At 42.4% G+C, this 7,299-nt stretch overlaps 1 pseudogene; it reads left to right on the forward strand.

Moving 5' to 3' along the window:
* The first annotated feature begins 3,718 nt into the window (after positions 1 to 3,718).
* LOC131010044 (systemin receptor SR160-like) lies at positions 3,719 to 7,298 on the forward strand (annotated as a pseudogene).
* Position 7,299: the final 1 nt, after the last annotated feature.

The following is a 7,299-nucleotide window of genomic DNA, read 5'->3' on the forward strand; positions in this document are numbered from 1 at the left end:
TAGCAATAGTTGCCAATGTCATCTAAACCAAAATCACAATCAAAGTTGACTTCAATTCGTGCACGCAGAAAGTTTAATTAATTGATAGGAGAAATCACTCCTCAAGCTCTGCACCTTGGTGCTCAAGTCTAGCTGATGCCCCACCGCCGCCGACGTCTTTATCCCGCTCGGAGTTGATTTCGACGAGACCCCTTTCCGGCTATGGCTCGAAGAAGATGCTACCTTTTGATAAACCATGCCCTTCGATCCGTCCACAGATCCTTGACCACAAACTGCGCAATTGCTCTAAAAGCAGAGGCAAATCTTAGTCCAAACCACAAAAACCCTTCGCATCATATTTCTTTTATAAATTTTTTAGGGGCTATGGGCTAGGGCATTGAATTTGAGGTTATACGCTATAAAGATTTTAATTTGAGATTTTAATTTGGGGTAAATTAGTAAATTCATAATTATTATTTTAAATGAGGGGTTATACAGAGTAAAACGGGGGCTACGAATAGAATCACCCTTACCAATATCACGCTTGGACTTGTCAAAGTTAAGATGCACCTACCCAAGATGTTAACTTAATTAAAAATATTCCCTTCCTCCTATTACGATAAGTGTTGCTTTTTTTATTATTTTTGTTCGTCAATAAAAAGTGTGGTATTTCTATTTTAAGATATATACATTTATATATTTTTATCTCATTCACACATAATATTTTAAAAAAAATCATCTCAAATACTATTTATTAATTAACTAACAATTCAATATTGGTGTGACTCTTTCTCAACTTTATACATACATTTTCCACTATTTTTTTAAAACTTGTGCCTCTCATCCACACCACATGTATAGTGGACGAAAGGAGTTGCATTTTAACTCTCTCTTTCTCTCTCTCTCTCTCTCTCTATATATATATATATATATGATCCTTAAACATTAAGTAAATGAGAATAAAAATAAATTAAGAGGAAAAATCATTCAAATAGTTATTGACATATTGCTAAGGCTATACATTTTCTTTTTGTCTTTTCCTCTTTTTTGAATTCTTTTTATCTTGATTACCTTATATAAGTTTCTATTTCTATATGGATAAATTAATAGGTTTGATAGATTTAGACTATGTAGCAAGGCTTAGGTTGCCTTTTATATGATGTCAATCAATAAATTTTAAATTCTAAATAAAATGGTCACAAATCACAATTTCGATAACAAAACTAGTTAATATATGTATTTAATTGACACTTACATGTTGGCTACCAAGTAGTTAGCTATGTTATTAAATAAATAAATAAAAAATATTGGGAAATTAAGAAAGCAAGATTTGGGTCGATTGCTGTGGGGATTAATTCGTAGCGATAAATTATTAAAGTAACAATTAAAACTCGGTTCTCGAATATTTTAATACTAGTGTGTAACCCGTCGACATTCGACGAAAAATCACTTTATAATTGAAAATACTAGTGTGTAACCCGTTGAAATATTAATATGATAATTGAAAATTGAAAGAAAAAAAAATTGGTGGTGGAGTGAAGTGGATGATTGAATTCATGATTAAAAATATCGTAAATTCAAAAAACAGTATCTTAAGTAGAATGTTTATTCAAAGCATACCACAAACGGTGTTTGTAAATTTCATCTGTTTAAGTAAATTCTTGATTAGTAACATGTATATTTATTGCATATATTAAGAGAGTGTAACATATAAATTTGGAACAAAATAGCGATTGAAACTATTTTCATACAAACAAACTAATAATTTAGTTCAAATACACCTTCAATTAAAGGGAACCACTATTCAATAATCACACTTTTACTTACCAAATAAGGTGTTTAATTAACTTAAGAGTGTAAGGCACATAAAATAGTAATTTCATATTTGGTTGAATGTCCAATAAAGGCTATCCTGCAATTGGTGCACTAATAGTAGTATTTTTTGTCTATAAAAAGGTATACAATAATGGCTCATAAAAATAATTTGGCAAGACCTCTTTCCATTTTTATTATTCAATAAATAGAAGGATTTTGCAGTCCTTATTGATGCATAAAATCTCATAACTACCATTCAATTAAATGAAAATAAAAATAAAAATCGATGACGTCACTTAAAATATCTGCATTTAGTGTGACAAAACCTTAATGTTCAAAGAAGCTAGTAATTGCTTCAATAACTCAACATGACAAAGCGTAACAAACTCCTCAATATTGCATGAATTTTATTCCATGTTAAAAAAAAATTGATTAGCATTATTGCGTACGTAATTATATGATTTTCAACACGTCTCCTTATAAATGTTGAGGTATAACATGTGTATTGCAACTAGATGTGTCAAATACACATGTGGAAGAAATCGGGCCGAGCCGTGTTTTTTTTTTTTTTTTGTGTGTGGAGTTATTATAGCGGGCTTTTTTTTTTCGGGCCTATGCTATAAATATTTCAAAGTACTATATTCGCTATAATTACAACTACCTTTCATAACATTTAAGCTTTTTGAGAGGAGCTTCGCCTAATAACTCCAATAGTGCTGACACATTACATTTATATCATTATTGTGAAACACTATATATATTTGCAAAGGGAAAATAAACTATTGCCAAAGAAAATCAGAGGTCACGATATCTCAAAGTCACGCAGAAAAATCAAATTTTCAAGTCATGTAATTATTATTATAAGTAAATTCGCTAGACTATGAGTTGCCACATTGGCCTCTCGTCGTGCATGCAAAATATTCGCATGAGAAAACTTCAAAAAGATTGTAGCAGAAAGCATCCTTACCTCTAATTTAACTATGATGGATGCTCACAAATAATTGAAATTTCAGAAAATTATTAATGGTATTTCAATATATAGGGCTAATTGTATATAGTAACATCACCTTTAATTATTTTTTATTTTACAACATGATTTTGAAATATTGACATAAACAGTGTTGCATTTACAAGGCATATGACTTACAGCGTCGATTCATTTTCGGTCAAGACAAAGTTTGTTTGGCCGCCGGAATAATATATGTGAACTAGCTATACACGTGAAAAAAGCTACAATAGCAACATTTAAAATGATTAGCCAACCAGTATAAATGTACTTTCTTAACATCCATATCAACTTTAAATTCATCGTATTTCGATTATATGTATAAACCATACAAATTATAAATGTCTATTTTTATGCTAATAGTTTAAAACCGTGTTATAAATTTAAAAATGAATAAAACTATTATAGTATATCATATCCAAACCCCAATATTAAATATTATACCTAGAAAAAGAAGAAAGCGCCACTAATTGTGTAGATTAATTCTCACAAAAAAATTTATAATTATTTTAGCCTCAAAGAATTATACTCAATTATTTTTATTAAAATTTGTGTTATTTTTTTATATTAGTACTATTTTTATGATTGGCTGAGGTATATTTGTATAGGTGAAGGATTGAATTTGGAGAAACTAGAAAGCATCCCAAGTTATAGAGAGAGAAAGGAGAGGGAGGAAACGTCGTAGAAGCAAGGCAGGCAAGAGCCATAGTGTTGATGAAAGAGTTACAAGTTTTTAAGTCGAAATTAATGATAGTCCAAGGGCCAGACTGTAATAAAGTTGAGAATTAATCTTAATTATTCTTGAGATCATGAATGAAGACAATTGTAATTAAAATAGACACTTCCATCCATTCTTAATCACACGTACGCGCAAACCTAGAGAGACAAACTGATTCTTGTAATAACCTTTTCTCTCACACCATTATACATATAGAGAGATAGAAGTGAGAGAAATTTGTGTCACATGCCATGTGAACAGCTGTGTGCACCCACCTCCCTCCCCTCTCTTCCTTAAACAAAATAATGCTCATAATTTCACTATATATATCTCCCTTACCTTCCTTACTTCGGCTTTTGACTCCCCTTTCAGTTTTCACCTCTCTCTCTCTCTCTCCTCAAAACTGACCAATCCACTTTCAGTCCTCTCCCTCTCTGAGAAATGGGAGAAGCAAAACTGCAGCTCAACTGCTAAACCCAAAATCCACCATACACATCTCTCTCCTTGAAGATGAAAGCCGACACCAATCTCTTCCCCCACCGCAGCCGACGCCAAGCTCTCCTCCTCTTCCTTCTCCTCCCCTTCCTCTCCTCCGCCGCCGAGAACAGCAACCTCGTGCGCGACTCCCACCAGCTCATCTCCTTCACAAACTCCCTCCCCGACCCCACCCAGCTCGCTTCATGGCTGCCCACCATCTCCCCCTGCAACTTCCACGGCGTCTCCTGCAACTCCTCCCGCGTCTCCTCCATCGACCTCTCCAACTCCCACCTCGACACCGACTTCTCCACCGTCGCCACCTTCCTCCTCTCCCTCCAAACCTTCAGTTCCTCACTCTCCAAAACTCCAACATCTCCGGCTCCATCTCCGCCGCCGCCAGACTCCCCTGCGGCGCCGCCCTCACCTCACTAGATCTGTCCCCAAACTCCCCTCTCCGGCCCCATTTTCCGACCCTCCCCGCCCTCGCTGCTGGCCCCGCCCTCGCCTTCCTCAACCTCTCCGCAAACTCCATCGACCCCACTCCCCCCATACCCCACCACGCGCCGCCGCGCAATCCCCTCCCTAAAACCCTCGATCTCTCCCACAACAACATCTCGGCGACACCTCCGGCCGCATGGCTCCTCTCCGCCGCCGCATTCCCCTCCCTGCAGCACCTCTCACCTCCAATTCAACAACCTCGCCGGAATCCTCCCCGAATTCAGCTCCAAGAACCTCGCGCATTTGGATCTCGCTAGAAAACAACATCTCCGGCAATTTCCCCAAATTCAGCGACTGCTCGAGCTTGCAGCACCTCGATTTATCCTCCAACAGATTCTCCGGCGACGTCGGCGGGCTCCCTCTCCTCGTGCCGGAGCCTCGCCTCCTCAACCTCACCGACCAACCGCCTCACCGGCGCCCCCTCCCTTCGCTGCCGTCCGCCGGCGCCCTGCAGTATCTATACCTCCAGAAAAAAAACGACTTCCAAGGGGTCGTCTCACCGTCACTCCTCCGATTCCTGCGCAACCCCTAATTGAATTGGATCTCTCCTTCAACAACTTCACCGGCTCCTTGCCGGAAACCCTCGCTGCATGTTCTGCCTCTGACTCTCCTCGATGCCTCCAACAACAAACTTCTCCGGCGAATTGCCCGTCTCAGCACTCTTAAAAATGAGCAATTTGAGAAATCTGGTGCTGTCCTTCAACAATTTCGTCGGAAATTTGCCGGACTCCTTGTCGAAGCTGCAGAATTTGGAGGTTTTGGATGTGAGTTCCAACAATATCTCCGGCTTGATCCCTGCTACGCTGTGTGGGGAAGATGGTACGAGCAGCTTGAGGACGTTGTACCTTCAAAACAACATGTTCACAGGTACAATCCCGCAAAGCCTGAGCAACTGTTCGAATTTGGTATCACTTGATCTTAGCTTCAATTACTTGAGTGGCACAATTCCCGCTAGTTTGGGATCTTTATCTGGTTTGAAGGATGTGATCTTGTGGTTGAATCAGCTCCACGGTGAAATCCCACAAGAGTTTATGTATTTGCAGAGTTTGGAGAATCTGATTCTTGATTTCAATGATTTGAGTGGTTTGATCCCTGCTAGCCTTAGCAACTGCACTAGGTTGAACTGGATTTCGCTGTCGAATAACAATCTCTCCGGTGAGATTCCGGCCTCGTTGGGGCGGCTAGGCAACCTAGCTATCTTGAAGCTTGGCAACAACTCGTTATCCGGGAGCATCCCCGGGGAGTTGGGCGATTGCCAGAGCTTGATTTGGCTTGACTTGAACACGAACTACCTCAATGGCATGATCCCGCCTGCTCTGTTCAAGCAATCGGGCAACATTGCTCAGGCCATGCTCACGGGGAAGAGCTACGTGTACATCAAGAACGACGGGAGCAAGCAGTGCCACGGGGCTGGCAACCTGCTCGAGTTTGGGGGGATTAGGGCGGAGCAGCTCAATAGGATCTCGACTAGGCACCCGTGCAACTTCACCCGGGTGTATAAGGGCATCACGCAGCCTACATTTAACCACAATGGATCGATGATCTTCCTTGATCTATCGTATAATGTGTTGGAGGGGAGCATACCCAAAGAGCTTGGGACGATGTTCTACTTGTCAATATTGAATATGGGGCACAACGACCTCTCCGGCCCAATCCCTCAGGAGCTAGGCCATTTGAAGAATGTTGCCATTCTTGATCTGTCCTACAATAGGCTCAATGGCACCATCCCACAGTCGTTGACGGGGCTCACATTGCTCGGCGATATTGATCTCTCGAACAACAATCTGTCCGGGGTTATACCCGAATCAGCGCCCTTTGACACCTTCCCGGATTACAGATTTGGCAACAATTCGGGGCTGTGTGGTTACCCTCTTCCCTTGTGTGGAGGCGGGGTGGGGGCTGGAGGGGGCTCAGGCCAGCATGCCAAGTCACATAGGAAGCAAGCCTCGCTTGCAGGGAGCGTGGCGATGGGGCTGCTGTTTTCGTTGTTTTGCATATTTGGTTTGATCATTGTGGCCGTGGAGACGAAGAAGAGGAGGAAGAAGAAGGAGGCAGCCCTTGAGGCGTACATGGAGAACCACTCGAACTCGGCCACATTGCAGAGCAACTGGAAGCTCAGCGCGCGCGATGCCCTGAGCATCAATCTCGCCACGTTTGAGAAGCCGTTGAGGAAGCTGACGTTCGCTGACCTCCTAGAGGCCACCAACGGCTTCCACAATGACACATTGATAGGGTCCGGTGGCTTCGGGGACGTGTACAAAGCGCAGCTGAAGGACGGGAGTGTTGTCGCCATCAAGAAGCTCATACACGTGAGCGGGCAGGGTGACCGGGAGTTCACGGCCGAGATGGAGACAATCGGGAAGATCAAGCACCGGAACCTCGTCCCCTTGCTTGGGTACTGCAGGGTGGGCGACGAGCGCCTCCTCGTGTACGAGTACATGAAATATGGCAGCCTCGAGGACGTGCTCCATGATCGGAGGAAGGCGGGGATCAGCCTCAACTGGTCCGCAAGGAGGAAGATTGCGATTGGGGCGGCCCGGGGCTTAGCGTTTCTCCCACCACAACTGCATTCCGCACATCATTCACCGGGACATGAAGTCGAGCAACGTGCTCCTCGACGAGAACCTCGAGGCGAGGGTTTCGGATTTTGGGATGGCAAGGCTGATGAGCGCGATGGACACACACTTGAGCGTGAGCACCCTGGCCGGCACCCCGGGGTACGTCCCCCCGGAGTACTACCAGAGCTTCCGTTGCTCGACCAAAGGCGACGTCTACAGCTACGGGGTCGTGCTGCTCGAGCTCCTCA

Source organism: Salvia miltiorrhiza, chromosome 1, assembly GCF_028751815.1.
Source record: "Salvia miltiorrhiza cultivar Shanhuang (shh) chromosome 1, IMPLAD_Smil_shh, whole genome shotgun sequence".
Classification (NCBI taxonomy): Eukaryota; Viridiplantae; Streptophyta; class Magnoliopsida; order Lamiales; family Lamiaceae; genus Salvia; species Salvia miltiorrhiza.